This window comes from Lagenorhynchus albirostris, chromosome 2 (genome assembly GCF_949774975.1).
Source record: "Lagenorhynchus albirostris chromosome 2, mLagAlb1.1, whole genome shotgun sequence".
Taxonomy (NCBI): Eukaryota; Metazoa; Chordata; class Mammalia; order Artiodactyla; family Delphinidae; genus Lagenorhynchus; species Lagenorhynchus albirostris.
This window is the reverse complement of record NC_083096.1, coordinates 140,718,644-140,734,839: the sequence shown is the minus strand read 5'-3', so window position 1 is coordinate 140,734,839 and position 16,196 is coordinate 140,718,644. Positions and strand designations below refer to the sequence as shown.

Below are 16,196 nucleotides of genomic sequence, written 5' to 3'. Positions count from 1 at the left end.
AATGTGGGTTCCTCTAGGGCAGGGACCCTGTACTTTTCATCTCTTTCTTCAATGCCGAGAGCGGTGTCCTAGGTGGAGGGCACCGCATGGACAGAGACACCGGCATGAAAGAACAAAGTGTGTTCAGGGAACGGCGCGCCATTCGGTGTGGCTGCCTTGTGAGGTAAATTTGCCGGGAGGAGTGGGCGATGGGATCTCATTGTGTCTGTACCACATCGAGAAAGGCCTTGAATACTGTGCTAAGGAATTTTGGAGTTTGGTCATGTGGGCAACTCAAGTCATCATTTATTTATAAGCAGAGGAGTGTCACATTCAGGTTAAGGGTTTAGAAAGCGCCCGCTGGTAGGCAGCATGGAGGGTAATTTGGATGGGACTAAACGGGAGACAGGGAGACCAGCTGGGAAGCAGGTGCTACCATACAGGTGAGTGATAAGGAGGCAGTGGGGATGAGGAGGTGGGACTGACTGGAGAGACAGTAAGAAGGCTGAATGTCAGGACTTGGGGACTGACTAATTAGAGGGGGAATGAGAAATCAGGAAGAAGTCCTAAGTTTTTAGTTTGTGGTGCCTGTGCCAGGATATGTGGGAGGAAGTGGAAGAGGACCAGGTCTATCGAGGACAACATCAAGAGTTCAATCCCGGTACCTGCTGGCTGTGAAATACTAGCAGGACCTTGTGGTGGACAGGAGCAGTACGTGGTACACTGTGCTGGGGTTCATAAGTGATAGTGCGTTCCTTGTCACGCGAGGCATTCAAGCAGGGGCTGGACAAACACAACAGCCTGGGATGTTGTAGAGGGCTTATGTGCATCCCAGGTGAGCTGGGCTTGGTGACCTATCAGCCTAGATGGCGTCTGAACCTAGGGTTTTGCTGCATCTGCGTGTGGGAGACAGTGTCTATTGGAGCTTGGGCATGTCTACAATTTGGGAACCTTTGTGGTCTCAAGGTGGTTTGTGTTTTTGGACCTTGGCCCACAACTGGAACTGAGGGCAGGATACAGGCATGTTGACTGCATGGGGGCAGAGGTTCCATCCCAACAGACCTCAGGGAAGATAGCCCTGAGGTCCTGTTGGACCCATATCTTGGAAGCAGAGAGCGAGAAGGATCCTTAATCTTCAACCAACCTCCTTGCCCTTCCTCAACTTAATTTGTGGGAAAACTGAGAGCCTTGCTCCAGGTCACACAGCAGGTCATGACACATCCGGTCCAGGGGTATGGGTGGGAAGTGGTGGGGTGGGTTCATGCTGGATCCGGGTACCCCCTCCCCAAATCTCAAGTGCCCATAGCATCTGCATCTCCTCGCCTTTCCTTGGCGCAAGAGACGTCCTTTCACACGTGTGGTAAGGGATCCTGGTCCCTTTTAATTAGGAGGATACAAAGAGAGGAGTCAGACAGCCGCCCCCACCCACAGTTGGGAGAGTCAGTGCTCCCCAAATTACACAGCAGATGCCAGGACTCCGGGAACAAGACCCAGCTTGATAGCTTTGTGGTAACCTCAGCCAGCACAATTTTATTTTTATGTTTTAACTCCTTGGTGATATATAGACCTCTCACAGGCAGGAGAAATGGCATCCAGAACTTCTCCCTTGAAAATAAAATATTTTTGAACTTGCGCAACACACACCCAGTTTAATTAACCCTTTTGTCGTGAAGCTTGGTCTGCCCTGGGCTGGGTGAGAAAACTGTTTCTCTCCTATGAGGTGCGGGTAGTGCAAATTACTTGAGAAGGAGACAAAAAACGTGGAGTGATATGATAGCTGGGCTACGGTCTTGCTGTGGGACCCCCGGCTAGCCCCTGATCCTCTTGGGGTCGCTGCGTCCCAAATGGTAATTCCCTGGACAAACAACCTGATGGGCAATTAATTATATGTGCCTCCTCTGGGGTCTCTATTTTTTTCTGTTTTTAAAATTTCAGTCTAAGGTGACTCTTCTATAGCAGTCCTTGCATTTCATCTCTGCACCCTTCAAATCTCTCTTTCTATGCAGACTTGCTGTTTAGAACTGGAACCAGAATGTTTTGAATCAAAGCTCACCTCTGACCCCTCCCAGTCCCTCATCTCCATGTGCTAAAGGTAGGAAGCTACCCCCGTATCCTTTTCTCTCTAGCCATACTGACTCCGCCTAATGACGCCTGTATCTTTGCACCTCTCTCTGGTCTCCCTCGCTCAGATCAGTTTTTTAATGCTCAGCTCTGCTCTGTCACTTCCTGGACCAGAAATCTGGAGGGGCAAGCCCCTCCCCCATTGTCTGAGGACTAAAGCCCCAACTTTTATGCCTTCAAGGCATACTGCCCCAAGACCTAGCCCCTGGCCACTGTGCAACCATTCCCCACCCGGGTATGTTCTCCAAGCTCCATTTGTTCAACGTGCAAATATTTGTTGAGCCCTTACTATGTGCCAGGAATTGCGCTGGGCACCCAGGAAAAAACTGATGCACAAGTGCGCAGACACCCAATGTGTTTTGAGAGCTCAGGGGTTTGGGGGCTCTGAGGTGGGGCACGGATTTGGGAGAGGGACTGGGCTGCAGCCAGCTCTCTTCTTGCTGGTTTCCTGTTTACTATTAACAGCTGCCCATCCAGCCTAGCACACAAACGCCCAGGCGAACCCTGGTATGTTTTCAGACCAGCAGCTCAATCACAAACATGAGCAGGCTACTTGAAATTCGCCTTCAGCTGCCTTGAAAATCTGCAAAGGGACCCCCTTTAATCCCTCCCTTTCTTACCCCATGCACTCCCCAACTTCTGCCTTCCTCTCCCTTCCTTGGAGGACATATGGCCCCTTGAAGTTTTTGCTTGCAGGAAGAAAAAAAAAAAAAAACCACAAAAATACCCAGCTTCAGTGTGGAGGGTTTTTCCTTTTTTTAAAAAAAATATTATTAAGCATCAAGAGACAGAGCAATCTGCTTGCAGATACTATACGTGCATAATTAATAAAATCTCATTATTTATTTATAAAGAGACACGCGAGGAACTGGAGAATTAGGGCTATCCCCATTATATATGAAGAGAGGGAGACAGTCAGTGGGGGAGAGAGGCAAATACTTTTTAAGCGTTAGAGCCTTCCAGAGAAGTGAATCTCTCAGTAGGCAATGAATAAGAAGGCATCTTCTCCTCATCCGAGTGCTGCTCCGAGCTCAGGAGGCACCAGAAAGCAGAAACCTGGTTCAGTTTAAAAAAGGAACGGGACCAGCTCGGTGCTCGTAGTGCCCAGGATACCGGCTTTGGGTAGCTGGCAGGAGAGCAGGAGGCACCGCAGAGGGCCTGGCGGCGGGGAGAGAGGCTCGGGAGCCAGCCCGGGGCTTCTAAAGGAGGGGGACTTGGGCACAGACTCCCTCTGGTAGATGGGGGGAGAAGCGGGCACGGTCACCTCATGGGCACCACATAAATAACCCAGACGCCGGCCGAGAGGAGCCCCTGGTTCCTCTGGTCTAGTATAAAGCAGGTAACAGTAATTGGAGGGGGACTTCTCTAAATGCCAGCCTTGCCCTTGGACCTCTGCATGCCAGATGCCCGGCCAGGGCCGCCAATATCAATAACCCAACTTATGTAACAGCCCCTGCGGCCAGGCAGGCAGGGGTCAGAGCCTCCCAGGCTTCTTGAGTTGGGGTGAATCTTCGCTCTCCCCGTTCTCTCTCTCTCCTTTCTCCCTCATTTTTTCTTTTCTATGCTTTAAAATAGAAAACAGGCTTGTGCAGGAACCAACCCCACAGAAAGGGGTAGTTTGGAGGGATTTTTCCCCCCACCTCCCTCAGCGGCAAGCAACTCAAGCAGCGGAACGCTCAGTCTTCCCGGGGCGGTGGGCTCCGGGAGGGGGGCGGGGAGAAGGGCTGGGGAGGGGGTCGGCCTGGGCAGCAGCCCCCGCAGGGTTACCCGGGCGCGTGCAGGGAAACGTCTCAGCAATTCCAGCGCCCGAGCGGAGCGCGCGGGGGGGTGGGGTGGGAGGGGGGTGGGAGGGGGTGGGGGCGCGCGGCGCGGGGCACCTTGAAACCGCCGGCGGCCGCGCGCTGATTGGCCGAGCCGCCGCCTCGGCGTTCCAGCCAGGCGCCCCTCCCCCCGCGCCGTCCACCCCGGAAGGAATTTCCTCCTCTGGCGGCCGCTATTGTTGTCCGCCTTCGCTGTTTGGGTCGGATCGCGTAACCATAGTATCCAAACTGTGTCCGTGCGGGGCCCCAGCCTGGGACCCCGGTGCCCCCAGCCCCTCCAAGCCACCCCCCCCACTTTTTTTTTTGCAGCCTACTTATCATGACTTCATCGGACTCCGGGGAGCAGGAGAGGGGGATGGGGCGGGGGGGGGGAGCTGGCCCGCTCCTGGCGGCCCTTACTTCGAGATGTTTTCAATTATAATTTTTTAAAAAGTCTGTTTCGTGGGTTCGGGGCTTTTAAATTCTTCCTACTCCCCCCCCCACCTCCATTAAACCGTTGGACCAAACTTGAATGGGGTTTTCCCTGCGTTTCCCCTTTACCGTCTTCACTCCAGACCCTGACTTTGCTGCTCACAGCTGGGGCTGGGGGGTGGGGGTACTTAGCAGCAGAAGTCACCCCCCGCAAACCAAGCCCCTCAGACGCGGGCTGTGTCTCGGCCCCTGGCCCTGGGCTTGAGCTGGGGAAGGCGAAGCTAGTGGTGGGGTCGGGCACATCGGACCCTGCAGCCCCGACCCTCCGCCTCGGGCAGCTTCCTGGCGGGGTTGGGGGATCCTTGCAGAAGAATCTGGGGGAGGAGGTGGATGCCCGCCAACCCCTTATCAAAGGGATACGTGGTTGATGGGGGAAGCAGCTGACAGGTTCTTAGGAGAACAAGCCCCCTCTCCCCACAAATTTCTCCTTCGGATCTCTGAGCACAGAGACATCCTAGTCCGTGCGAGCAGCCTGAGACCAATACCTGCCCCCCCCCCTTCCTGCGAGAAAACAAAAATAAAAGCCCTGTCCTTGCGAAGTGTATTCTGCTGGGAGAGCCAGCAGCTAGTCCGCACCGGGGCTGCAAGCGGCGCGGGAGCCCCCGGGGCTGGGGCTGGCAGCGGGGGGCGGTGTGTGTGCTGGGGGGTGTCAAACATTCCCAGAACTCAAGTATTCTCCCGGCGCCCGTTGGGGCGGGGGCAGCAGCCGCGGCGGCCGAAGTTCGGGGCAACACTGCCCCCTAGGGGCCACCGCAGTAGGCTTGCAGCCGGGGTGGCGAGGGGCCTTGAGGACGGACCCAGTAGTACCTGGGCAGGGGTGGCAGTGATTCCCCCGGTGACCCGTGACAGGCCTAAAGTGGGCTTCCAAGCGCCAGTCTGCGGTCGTGAGGTTTTATGTTGGCTCTAGAATTTAAAACTTTGGCAGACAGTGGGTGCGTCCTACCGGCTTCCAGTGATGGATTGGACCTTTAAGATCAATGAATCTAGCACCCTTTTGAGCAGTTGGGGAAAGTGAGTCCAGGAGAGGGGAGCGACTTGCTAAGGGACATGGCTTTTTGCCCAATCCTCCTGGGGTTCTGTGGCTTTTTTGGATTCACAAAGTCTTCCTTCATCCCTCAGTGGCTCCTTGTAGAGAGGTTTATCAGAAGCAGTATAGGGCGTTTTACAGATGAGAAATCAGTCCTACAGCAGAGTGAGAACTCAAGCCCCCTGTCTTTCAGTCCAGCCCTCTATACCATGGGGACTTCAGGGGGACTGAATCATAGGCTCAGCTAGCTGGCCAGCCCTCCACTTGAGGGGTTGGCTGTGGTGCTCTATACCCAGACTAGGGTGGAGGTGGCTGCCCCAGGCTGAGGGATTCCAACAGGAGAGTGTGGGTCTGCTGAAACTTGAGGTCTAGGCTCCTAAACTGTTGCCATCTCTGGGCCTCAGTTTCCCCATCTCTAAAATGGGGGGTGGGCAAGAGGATCAGGAAGGCATCTAGTGTCTCCGGTGTTTGGTGCTGCTGTACCGCTCCTCCTCTTCTGTCTGTCACGCCCTCTCTTCTTGGCTATTCCTTGCTCCTCAGTTGGGGGTCTGCTGGGCTGGTTTCCTCAGCTCGCCCGTCCTCCCTCCCAGCAGGGCCTCTGCAGCCGCCCCTCCCCTCCAGGCAGGCACAGAGCAGACTGCGGGAGGGAACGGTGGGCAAGGAGCCAGCAGAGCGTCCAGTCAACCCCTTGGGAAAATAGGGTGAGGGGGGGCACTGTCAGAGGCTGCAGCTCGGCGCAGCGAGGGCAGGGTCCCTGGGGGTTATTTGTGTCCAAGGTGACTGGTGTCAGAGCTGGCTGCTAGCCTCCTTCCTCTCTCCCTAGAGATGAGGGGAGCTGCACCAGGAGTCATTTCCACTCCTTCTTCTCCCTTGTCGCCCACGAACAATCAGGCACCAAGTCTGGTCCTTTCTCCCAGTTGTTCTCTCTCCCCGTCCCTCAGCCACCACCTTAATCTACCGGCCTGCTGGTCTACAGGGAGCTCTAAACTGGCCCCTCTGAGCCTTCCTCCACACTGTCCCCTGCACGAAGCCTTCTGAGCCACAAAGCACATCCTCCCCTGCTTTAGTCCATGCCCTGCCTTCCGTTGCCCTGGGGATCAACCCCAGGCTGGTGAGACCCTCCGTGATCTGGGCCTTCCCACCTTGACAGTCTCATTTTGAGCATCTTTTGTGTCCTAGCAATACTGCATGTGACTTCCGGAGCCTGCCCTGCTCCTTGGACTTGCACAGGCTGTCACTGTCAGGTCCTGCTAGGCGTTGGGGATACTGAGGTGAACAAGACCACCCTTCCCTGCAGAGAGCACACAGAAGCACAGTGGTAGAATGACTGTTGGGGTCTTAAGAGAACCCTCACCCAACCTGGAGGGAAATCAGGGAGAGGTCCCTGAAGGAGGTGATGCTTGTGCTAAGTCCCAAGGGAGAAGTAGGAATTGGTCAGATACACAGAGGCAAAGGGAGAAGACAGTCCAGGGAGAGGCATGAACAGGCAACAGCATGGGCAAGCACAAGTCTTTTTATTTATTTATTTATTTTGGCTGTGCCGGGTCTCAGTTGCGGCATGTGGACTCTCAGTTGCGCCATGCATGTGGGATGTAGTTCCCTGACCAGGGATTGAACCCAGGCCCCCTGCATTGGGAGCGTGGAGTCTTACCCACCGGACCACCAGGGAAGTCCCAGGCAACCACGAGTCTTGAGAGAGCATGACCCTTAATGAAACTGAAGATGGTGTAGCTGAAATGTAAGGGGAGAGGGCAGTGGGGAGAGATGTGGCTGGAGAGGAAGCCAGATCCAGGTGGTCCTTGTGTGCTGGCCTAAGGAGCCGTGATTTCCACGTGAAGTCTCTGGGGAGCCCCAAGAGGCTTCTGAGCCCTGGGCTGGACTGCACGTTGCGAACACCCTCCCTCTTGAAACCAGGCCCTGGGAATGCAGAAATGACTACTTTTATTTACCTGCCTCATTCTAGAAAGGATCTAAAGAAAAATCAGATATGGTTCTTGCCTTCAAGGAGTTTGTAGACTGAGGTAGAGAAAGAATAAACCGGGGCTTCCCTGGTGGCGCAGTGGTTGGGAGTCCGCCTGCCAATGCCGGGGACACGGGTTCATGCCCCGGTCCGGGAAGATCCCACATGCCGCAGAGCAGCTGGGCCTGTGAGCCATGGCCGCTGAGCCTGCGCGTCCGGAGCTGGGCCTGTGAGCCATGGCCGCTGAGCCTGCGTGTCCGGAGCCTGTTGCTCCTCAACGGGAGAGGCCACAACAGTGAGAGGCCCGCGTACTGCAAAAAAAAAAAAAAAAAAAAAAAAGAATAAACCGGGTCAAGGCAGAATGAAGACGGCACAGTGAGGACTTCCTAAAATACACACTTAGTGGCCCTGCTCTTAACCTCTTTGTTGGCTCCTGGGTGTCCTGAGGGGCAAGCCCTCTCCTTTGCGTGGCATTCAAGGCCTTTGCTGGCCTCTCCAACTCATCTCAGCCCAACCCTCACACTCCCATTACTCCAGCCCATTGAGTTATTTGCAGTCCCCCCAGTACACTGTGTTCCGTCCAACCATCAGAGCAGTGCCCATACCATTGGCTCTGCCTGGAATCCTATCTTCGTTCAACTGTTAACTTTTTCTTTTTTTGGCCATGCGGCATGCAGGATCCTAGTTCCCTGACCAGGGATCAAACCCGTGCCCCCTGCAGTGGAAGCATGGAGTCTTAACCACTGGACCGCCAGGGAAGTCCAACTGTTAACTTTTTCAAGATGCCACTCAGGCATTACTCCATCTGGGAAGCCCTATTTGATCCCCCAAACTGAACTGGGTTCCTCCTTTCAAACCCCATTGTCCCTTGTGCTTTTTTTTTTTTTTTTTAATCACAGCACCCATCTCAGGATAGTTTAATAATCCATAGGAGGCTGGTAGCCTCCATTTCTGATTTCCGCTGGGTCTCTAGGTCATACATCCCCAGGGCACAGAGTAGATGCTCATTTAAGTTTTTGTGGTTGAAGACTGGGTACAAGCTGCTTGTGAAGAATAGTAGTAACAGACATTTACTGACTGCCTGCTGTGTGCCAGGTACTGTGCTGGCCACTTGTCATATTACTGTTCCCTCTTATTACAACCCTATAAGGTTGACATTACCCCATTTTGTAGATGGGGAAACTGTGACTCAGGGAGGGAAATTATCAAACTGATGAAGGTATTTGTCAAAACTCATTGAATTTTTTGAAGTTAAAATCTGTACATGTAAGTTACACATCAATTTTTAAAAATAAAAAAGAAAGCAGCCAGAGCACATATTTGTCATGTCTGAAAAGACTCTGAGAAATGTTTTGTTGTTGTTGTTGTTGTTATTACCAAAGAGATAGAGGGAGGACACAGTTGGTGAGAGGCAGGGCCATGTGGTCTCTCTCTAAGCCCTGTTGGTCTGCCATCACTCCAGTCCACTAAGCCATCAGGAGGCCCCAGGAAGGCTTACCAGGAGAAGGTGGTTCCTACAGATTGCAGGGTCCCCCTGGCAGAGAAGGGCTGAGCGAAGGCATTGAACGTGGGTGTGAAAGGCCATGGCACGTCACGGTCAGAAGCTTGGTCCGATGTGGAACCAGCGTCAGAAGCATGTAGGGGAATAATGGGGATGAGGCTCCCACGTGAGTGGGGTCCGACTGTGGAGGGCTTTGAACACCCGGATAGAGCTGGACTCTACAGGCAGTAGGAGCCATTGGCTTCTAGAGAGTGCTGACCTGAGCTTTTCTTGGAGGAATGAATACATTCTTTGGGGAGGGGGGCGAGGGGTGTTGTTTGCCGGCTCATGTGAGGCTGGATTTGGAGGGGCCAGAGCTGGAGGGAGGGGGAGTCCCAGGGTATGGAGACACACAGAAGAAAGGCAGGGTCTGAAGGAAGCTGGGGTTTGAATGCCAGCGACCTAGTGCACACCCCCAGGCCACAGCACCAGGTGGAGGAGCAGGGCCGGGCTCACGGAGCTGAATTCAGAGTTCAGCAGAGCGTGGACTGGGGTGAAGGCAGGCAGGGCAGGGAGGAGGTGAACACTATGGCCAAGGCCTGGGGTCCAAACCTGGCACTTCTACTCGCTTCCACAGCGGTGTGACCTTGGACAATATAACGATCTCTCTAAGCCTCAGTTTTCCCATCTGAAAAAAATGGTGCTATTAATAGTGCCTATCTCATAGAATATTCCGAAGATAAAATGAGATGATACGTACACAGCTCTGAATACTGGGCCTGGCTCACAGTAAATACAGAACATGTGTTGGGTTTTTCCCTTCTTATCACCCTCTATTCTCAGTCCCCTCCCCCAGACTCTTCTTTCCATGAGCACCCACTCCAGTGAATTCCATATATGACCCTAAATATATATGTATCTTTGTAAAATTTGTAGAGTTGTTTTGGGTGCCAGAGGTCTCATTCTGTGTCTTTCCTTCCCCCCCGCCCCCCGCACATACTCAACACTACATGTTTGAAGAGCTCTTTGTTGCCTCCTGTTACTCTATAGCTTTCTGAGCATAAATCCACCCCATTTTACTCATTCATTACCCCCTGGTGATGGACACCTACATTGCCTTGAATTTCTCCCTCTTATAAATAATTCCTTGACAAACACCCTTGTATACATCATGGATGAGTCCCTTGTGGACCTGTGTGAGCATTTCCCTGGCATACCCGGGGGTGCACCAGGGGTGCAGTTGCTACCTCATGGGACACACGCCTACTTAACTTTACTAACTATTGTCAGGCTGCTTTCTAGGATGACCCAGCAGCAGCATGTGAGAGCATCTACTTCCTGCATGCCTGCCAGCACTTGGTATTAGCCACCATTCTAATTTTTGCCTCTATGATGAATGTAAGGTGCCCACACTTTAATTTGTGTTTCTTGCATTGTTAGCGAGGATAAGCAGCTCTTCACGCACTTGTCGGCCATTTGGGCTTCTCCTTCTGGAAATTACTTGTGTCCTTTGCACATGTTTCTGCTGGGTTTCCTGGTCTGTCTTCCTGTCAGGGGCTCCACAACCAGCATTGAGGACAGCCTATAGCACTTGCCTCAGAGCAGGTCTGTCCTCTGGGGATGGGGAGGTCAGGTTGGCATGAAGGGCCTGAGCTCTGGCAAACCATTGCCCTTGGTCCCGGGTGGCATTGCCATCCAGCTGCTGTCATTTCATAAGTCTTCCTTGAGTGCTTACCCTGCTTGGGCTCCAAGGACCCAAGCAACTTGTGCTGCTCTTGCTTCTAAGGACTCATGGTACAGTGAGGGAAGCAGACTAGGCAGAAGAGACTTATTCCAAAGATTAAATGAGGTGCTGCATACAAAATCCTTCCCTGTTAGAGCCCCTGTCCCGCTTGATGGTCCTGGCTTGGGTAATGGAGGAAAAATTCATCACTGCATCATGGAATCCACAGCTACCTCCTAGGGAAGGCAGCTCTGAAAATGGAAGGCCCTTTGGGCCTCCAAAAGGATGCCTGGGGCCAAGTTTAGGGCAAGGGGTCTTGGAGAACTGCTTAGCTTACCTGGGGAAAACTTGGGAGAGGGATGGAGTTGTGAGGAAGGGCTGAGGAAGAGAGAAGAGGGGAGAGGAGAAGGGAAGTCCCTGGTGGCCTAGTGGTTAGGATTCTGGCCTTTCACTGCTGTGACCCAGGTTCAGTCCCTGGTCCGGGAACTAAGATCCTGCAAGCTGCGCGGTGTGGCAGAAAAAAAAAAAAGGGAGGAGAGGAGATAAGAGATAGGGTGAGGTCTGTAGGGTGAAGAGGCCCAAGCATAAACCTCAGTTATGCGCAGGGATGTCTAATGTTCAACTTCAAGTCACTGGAACTACTCCTCAGTTTCCTTAACCCTTAGCAAAGCCCACCATGTCCTCATTTGCTGTGGCTGAGTGTTTTGTGGAAATGGAGGCAGCAGGTGAGTTTCTGGCCAAGTTTCATGGCTTATGACAAAAGTCTGCACCCACAGGCCAGTGAGATAGTCCAAAAATTGAGCAAATACAGCCAAAGCAAGAATTTGGAATCGGGTGATCATGGAAATTACAAGTCAGTCTCTGGGTGATGTGCAGAAATGTGAAATGTGGAGGAGTTAACTTCCAAGGGTGAATGGAGGGTGGGATGCGATCTTATTTAATTCGAAGAGGGTTTTGTAGCAGATTGTATTTTCCAGAAATGATTCCAATAATATAATCCCCTCCCATATGCTCCTCTTTTAATATGACTTTGACCCTCGTAATATCAAATCAAGAGATGGGGTCATCCGTGTGTCCTTTCTTTGAACCTGCATGGACCTTGATGACTGCCTTGACCTACAGAGTGTGGCAGAAGTGACACTATTGGGGACTTCCCTGGTGGCGTAGTGGATAAGAATCTGCCTGCCAATGCAGGGGACACGGATTCGATCCCTGGTGCGGGATCGAACTAAGTTGCCACGGAGCAACTAAGCCTGTGCGCTACAACTACTGAGCCTGCACTCTAGAGCTTGCATGCTGCAACCACTGAGCCCACTACTGAAGCCCACGTGCGTAGAGCCCATGCTCCGCAACAAGAGAAGCCACTGCAAGAAGACCGCGCACTGCAACAAAGAGTAGCCCTTGCTCGCCACAACTAGAGAAAGCCCGTGCGTGGCAATGAAAACCCAACGCAGCCAAAAATAAATAAATAAATAAATTTTAAATATTAAAAAAACAAAAAAGTGACACTATTTTTATGACTAAGTCTAGGTCATAAAAATGCCAAGCATGTCTGCTTTGTTCTCTTGGAGAATTCATTGTGGTGCAAGTCAGCTACCATGACTGCCCTAAAACTGCTATGTTGTGAGGAAGCCCAAACTCTTTACGTGGAGGGATCATGTGGAGAAGTCCAGAGAAGGGTGCTTGGCTATCCCCCAGCTGCTCAGCCCTCTGCTGTTCCGTCTTCAGCTGCTGTCTAACTACATCACATGGGGGACCCTGAGCCAGAACAGCCCAGCTGTACCCTTTCCAAATTCCTTGCCCACAGAAGTCACACGAGGGAAGCCAACGATTGCTGTTATTTTAAGCCAGGAAGGTTTGATATGATTGGTTACACAGCAATAGATAATCCAAATGGGTTTATACTTATTTTATTATCAGTCTTTCCTGGTAGACTGTAGTTTCTGTTTTCTGCTCTATCCCCAGCAGTTAGCCCGTAATGTACTATGCTCCACAGATATTTGTTGTATAAATGAAAGTTAACAGACCATATCAGCATGGTGTTGGGGGAACCAAAGGGGCGTGGGAGCCCAGGGGGGCTCCTAACCCAGACTGGGAGATCTGGGAAGGCTCCCTGGAGGAAGCGATACTGCTCTGAGTCCCTGGGCAGGGCTTGACACACAGGAATATTATTCCTCATCTCTGGTGCTGCTTGTTTGTTCTTGGCCCAAATGAGGCTTCCTGGCTTGATGTGTATCAACTAGGCCGATCCCTGTGTCCATTTGCGGGCTTCCTCTTCCCCCTCCCTGTTGCAGTTGCAGTTCTCTTTTTTCCCTCCCTTGTTGGGCCTGTGGGCTCACTCCTTCTGCCTCCTCTGACTCCGGGTCTGGCTGGAGAAAATTAAGTCAATGGGGAGGGAGGAGTTGACAAATAGATGGTCTAGTAATTGAATTTTTTTTTTTTCGGCTCTAGCCCTTTCTCCACCCCACAGAGAGCAGGAGGAATTAGCTCTCTAGACGGTGGTTTTTCCTTGCTGAGGAGCTCTGGTGTTGCCTTCTCTGCCTAGACCAGCAGGGAGGAGAGGGGAGTGGCAAGCAGGAGCCTTCTTAGGGTCCTCTAGGCTAAGCCTTGCACGGAGAAGGAAACTGAGGTCCAGGGAGGGGAGGGATTCTCTGAAGGCCCTAAGTGGGTTAACATCTGAGCTAGGACTAGAAGGGAAGGCAACTGGGGCCAGCCCTTGAACTGCCCCAGGATCGTGGCGGGGAGCAGAGACCGCAAAGGCCTTGGTGTGTAGCAGGGACACAGGGGCAGCAGGCTACAGCAAACCTGGGGCTCCTGGTCCCTGGCAGTCCCTATACCATTGGTTGGGGTTTCCTTGTCTGGGAGGGCGTGGAGTTAGTAGGGTGGCCAGGGTGCTGGGCACCCAGGAGGTGATGCCTGTTGCCCTGCAGGTCCAGCCACCCTGCAGGACCTGGCTACCTTGCAGGGCTCTCTTCATTGTAGAGTACCCTCTATGGGCAGAGGTGGGTGCCAGGGGGTCGGTAGTGACCTTGGGCAGAGGGTTGGCAGGACTGGAAATAACCTGGCCACGTGCTCTAAATCTCACCATTCTGAAAAATGAAATGGCCTCTTGGATCTCACGCAGCTGCAGTGAGTTATGGAGGGCACTGCTCATAGAAGCCCTCCGTCAATAGGGCCCGTTACTGCCTCATTGTCCAGAAGATGACACTGAGGCTCCAGGAGGCCCTCCCTGGCTCTGGGTTGCAGGCTACCAAGTGGCAGCCCTGGAATTCAAACCCAGGACTGCCGAGCTCCCAAGCCCTCTGCTCACCCAGGATTCTCAGCTCCTCATCCTCCAACCCTGCGGGGGTGGGCGGCGGGCGGTGGGGTGGGGTGGAGAGGGATGGGGGGAGGGCGGGGGGCCCGCCTTGCCCGGCGGCGGCTGCCGGCTCCGAAGCGCTTGATTTATTAAGCTAATGTTCTAGCGCGTTTACCCCATCCCGTAATGAGCTGTTTCCACCAGGGGGTGTCTGCAGAGAGACTGCAGGATTCCAGCCGCTCCAGGAGGGAGGCAGGGGTGGCTGGCGGTGGGCTGTGCGGGTGTGGGCGTCTGGCCGCCCGGGGAGGGGTGAGATTGGAAAGTCCGGGTTGAAAAATCACCCCGGGGTGCGGGGCGTGCTGAGGGGAGGTGGGAGGCTGGTGCAGTCCAGGAGCAATCCAACATTTCTCCCTGGGCCAGCCTGGTGCACCTCCCAGCGACCCAGGGGCCTGGGAGGGAACCCTGGCCCCAGCATTCTGGCCTGGTTCCTCCCTGCCTGCCCCTCTTCCTCAAACTTCTGAGGATTCTGAGCTTAGCCTGCCTACTGTCTGCTTGTCATCCCTACAGAGCTGGCATTTCTGTGGCTTGATGTGACAGTTATGTACTTTGCAGCCAGACAGATCTAGGTTCAAATCTAAGCCCCCCTGTGACCTTGGGGGGGAATCCCTGACCTCTCTGAGCCTCAATTTCCCATTTTAATATGGGGATAAGAAGCTGTGTTTTGTGGGGTTATCACTGAGGATCAGTGCTAATGCACAAAGAGCTGTGTACAGGGTGATAAACCCTGCCTTGGCCACCTGGCCTGCTGACAGCGGGGCAGACCTACTGGGCCACATAACCCGGACCCGGTATGCCCCGTGCACAGCAGATGCCATGATCCTGGGATGGGCCCCTCACACGCAGCAAATGCCTGCTGACAAGCCCATGCTGCAGGCAGCTCAGAGGCTTTGCTTTCCTCAAGCAGGGCAAGCAGTGCTTGGTATTTGGCTTTAAAAAACCTCATTCCTGGACTTCCCTGGTGGCGCAGTGGTTAAGAATCTGCCTGCCAATGCAGGCGACATGGGTTCGAGCCCCGGTCTGGGAAGATCCCACATGCCAGAGAGCAACAAAGCCTGTGTGCCACAACTACTGAGCCTGTGCTCTAGAGCCCGCAAGCCACAACTGCTGAGCCCACGTGCCACAACTACTGAAGCCTGTTCACCTACAGCCCGTGCTCGACAAGAAAAGCCACCACAATGAGAAGCCCGTGCACTGCAACGAAGAGTAGTCCACACTCGCTACAACTAGAGAGAGCCTGTGCGCGCAACGAAGACCCAACACAGCCAAAAATAAATAAATTTATTTTTAAAAAAAACCCCAAAATACCTGATTTGTTTCTCCTTCACCGAAGTCGCAATCCCTCAGAGCCTGGACTCTATGCCAGATTGGGTGACCCGCTCAGTGGTAAAACTTCCACTTGGCACTCATTCTTTTTTATTTTTCTTTAACGTGTTTATTGCTATTTTTTTTCTTTAGCATGTGCCTGGTATCCAGAAGGCACTCATCAAGGGGTAGCTATCACTGCTCTTCAGATTGGAGAAGATGCTGTCCCACTGACTCTGTCCCCTAGGAGGGAAAATAGGACGACTAGCATGGGTCTTTTTAGGTGGATACCTTCTGGCATGGTGTGCAAGGCCCGCTCTTCTTCCCCAGGAACTGTCACCCCAATTTTCCACAGCAGGGCAGTTGAGAGACTTGCCCAGGCATCTGGCACACAAGTGGCCAAGCAAAGACTGACACCCAGTCTGCTGGACTCCCAAACCAGTGCCCCTGCCTCTCCTCACTAGAGGTCACTGAGGGAGCAGACCTGCTGAAAACAGGACAAAGGTGAGTTCTCTCAGCTTCTTTCTTTTTCTTTTTTTTTTTTTTTTTTGGTGTACACGGACCTCTCACTGTTGTGGCCTCTCCCGTTGCGGAGCACAGGCTCCGGACGCGCAGGCTCAGCGGCCATGGCTCACGGGCCCAGCCGCCCCGCGGCATGTGGGATCTTCCCGGACCGGGGTACGAATCCGTGTCCCCCGCATCGGCAGGCGGACTCTCAACCACTGTGCCACCAGGGAAGCCCTCAGCTTCTTTCTTGCAGCAGGTTAACCAGACTTGGGCTCTGGGTGAATATGGGATTTTGTGGAGCCTTTTTAGGAAGGGCTGAGTTTGGAGGAAGAGAGTCTTGGAGGGCCCTGCCCCACTACTGGGTACCTTGCCCCTGTTGCCTTGGTTTCTGTCCCTTGCTCAATTCAGAACCTCCCCTATTTCCTGAAAGAGAACTGAACTGCCCAAA

At 53.3% G+C, this 16,196-nt stretch overlaps 1 long non-coding RNA gene across 1 annotated transcript; it reads left to right on the top strand.

Annotated features, from left to right (window-relative positions):
• The first annotated feature begins 338 nt into the window (after nt 1–338).
• On the top strand, nt 339–15,203 carry LOC132516178 (uncharacterized). Its single transcript, XR_009539278.1, has 3 exons — nt 339–422; nt 1,986–2,071; nt 15,087–15,203. It is a non-coding gene; the product is annotated as an uncharacterized LOC132516178 (long non-coding RNA).
• The last annotated feature ends 993 nt before the right edge of the window (nt 15,204–16,196 follow it).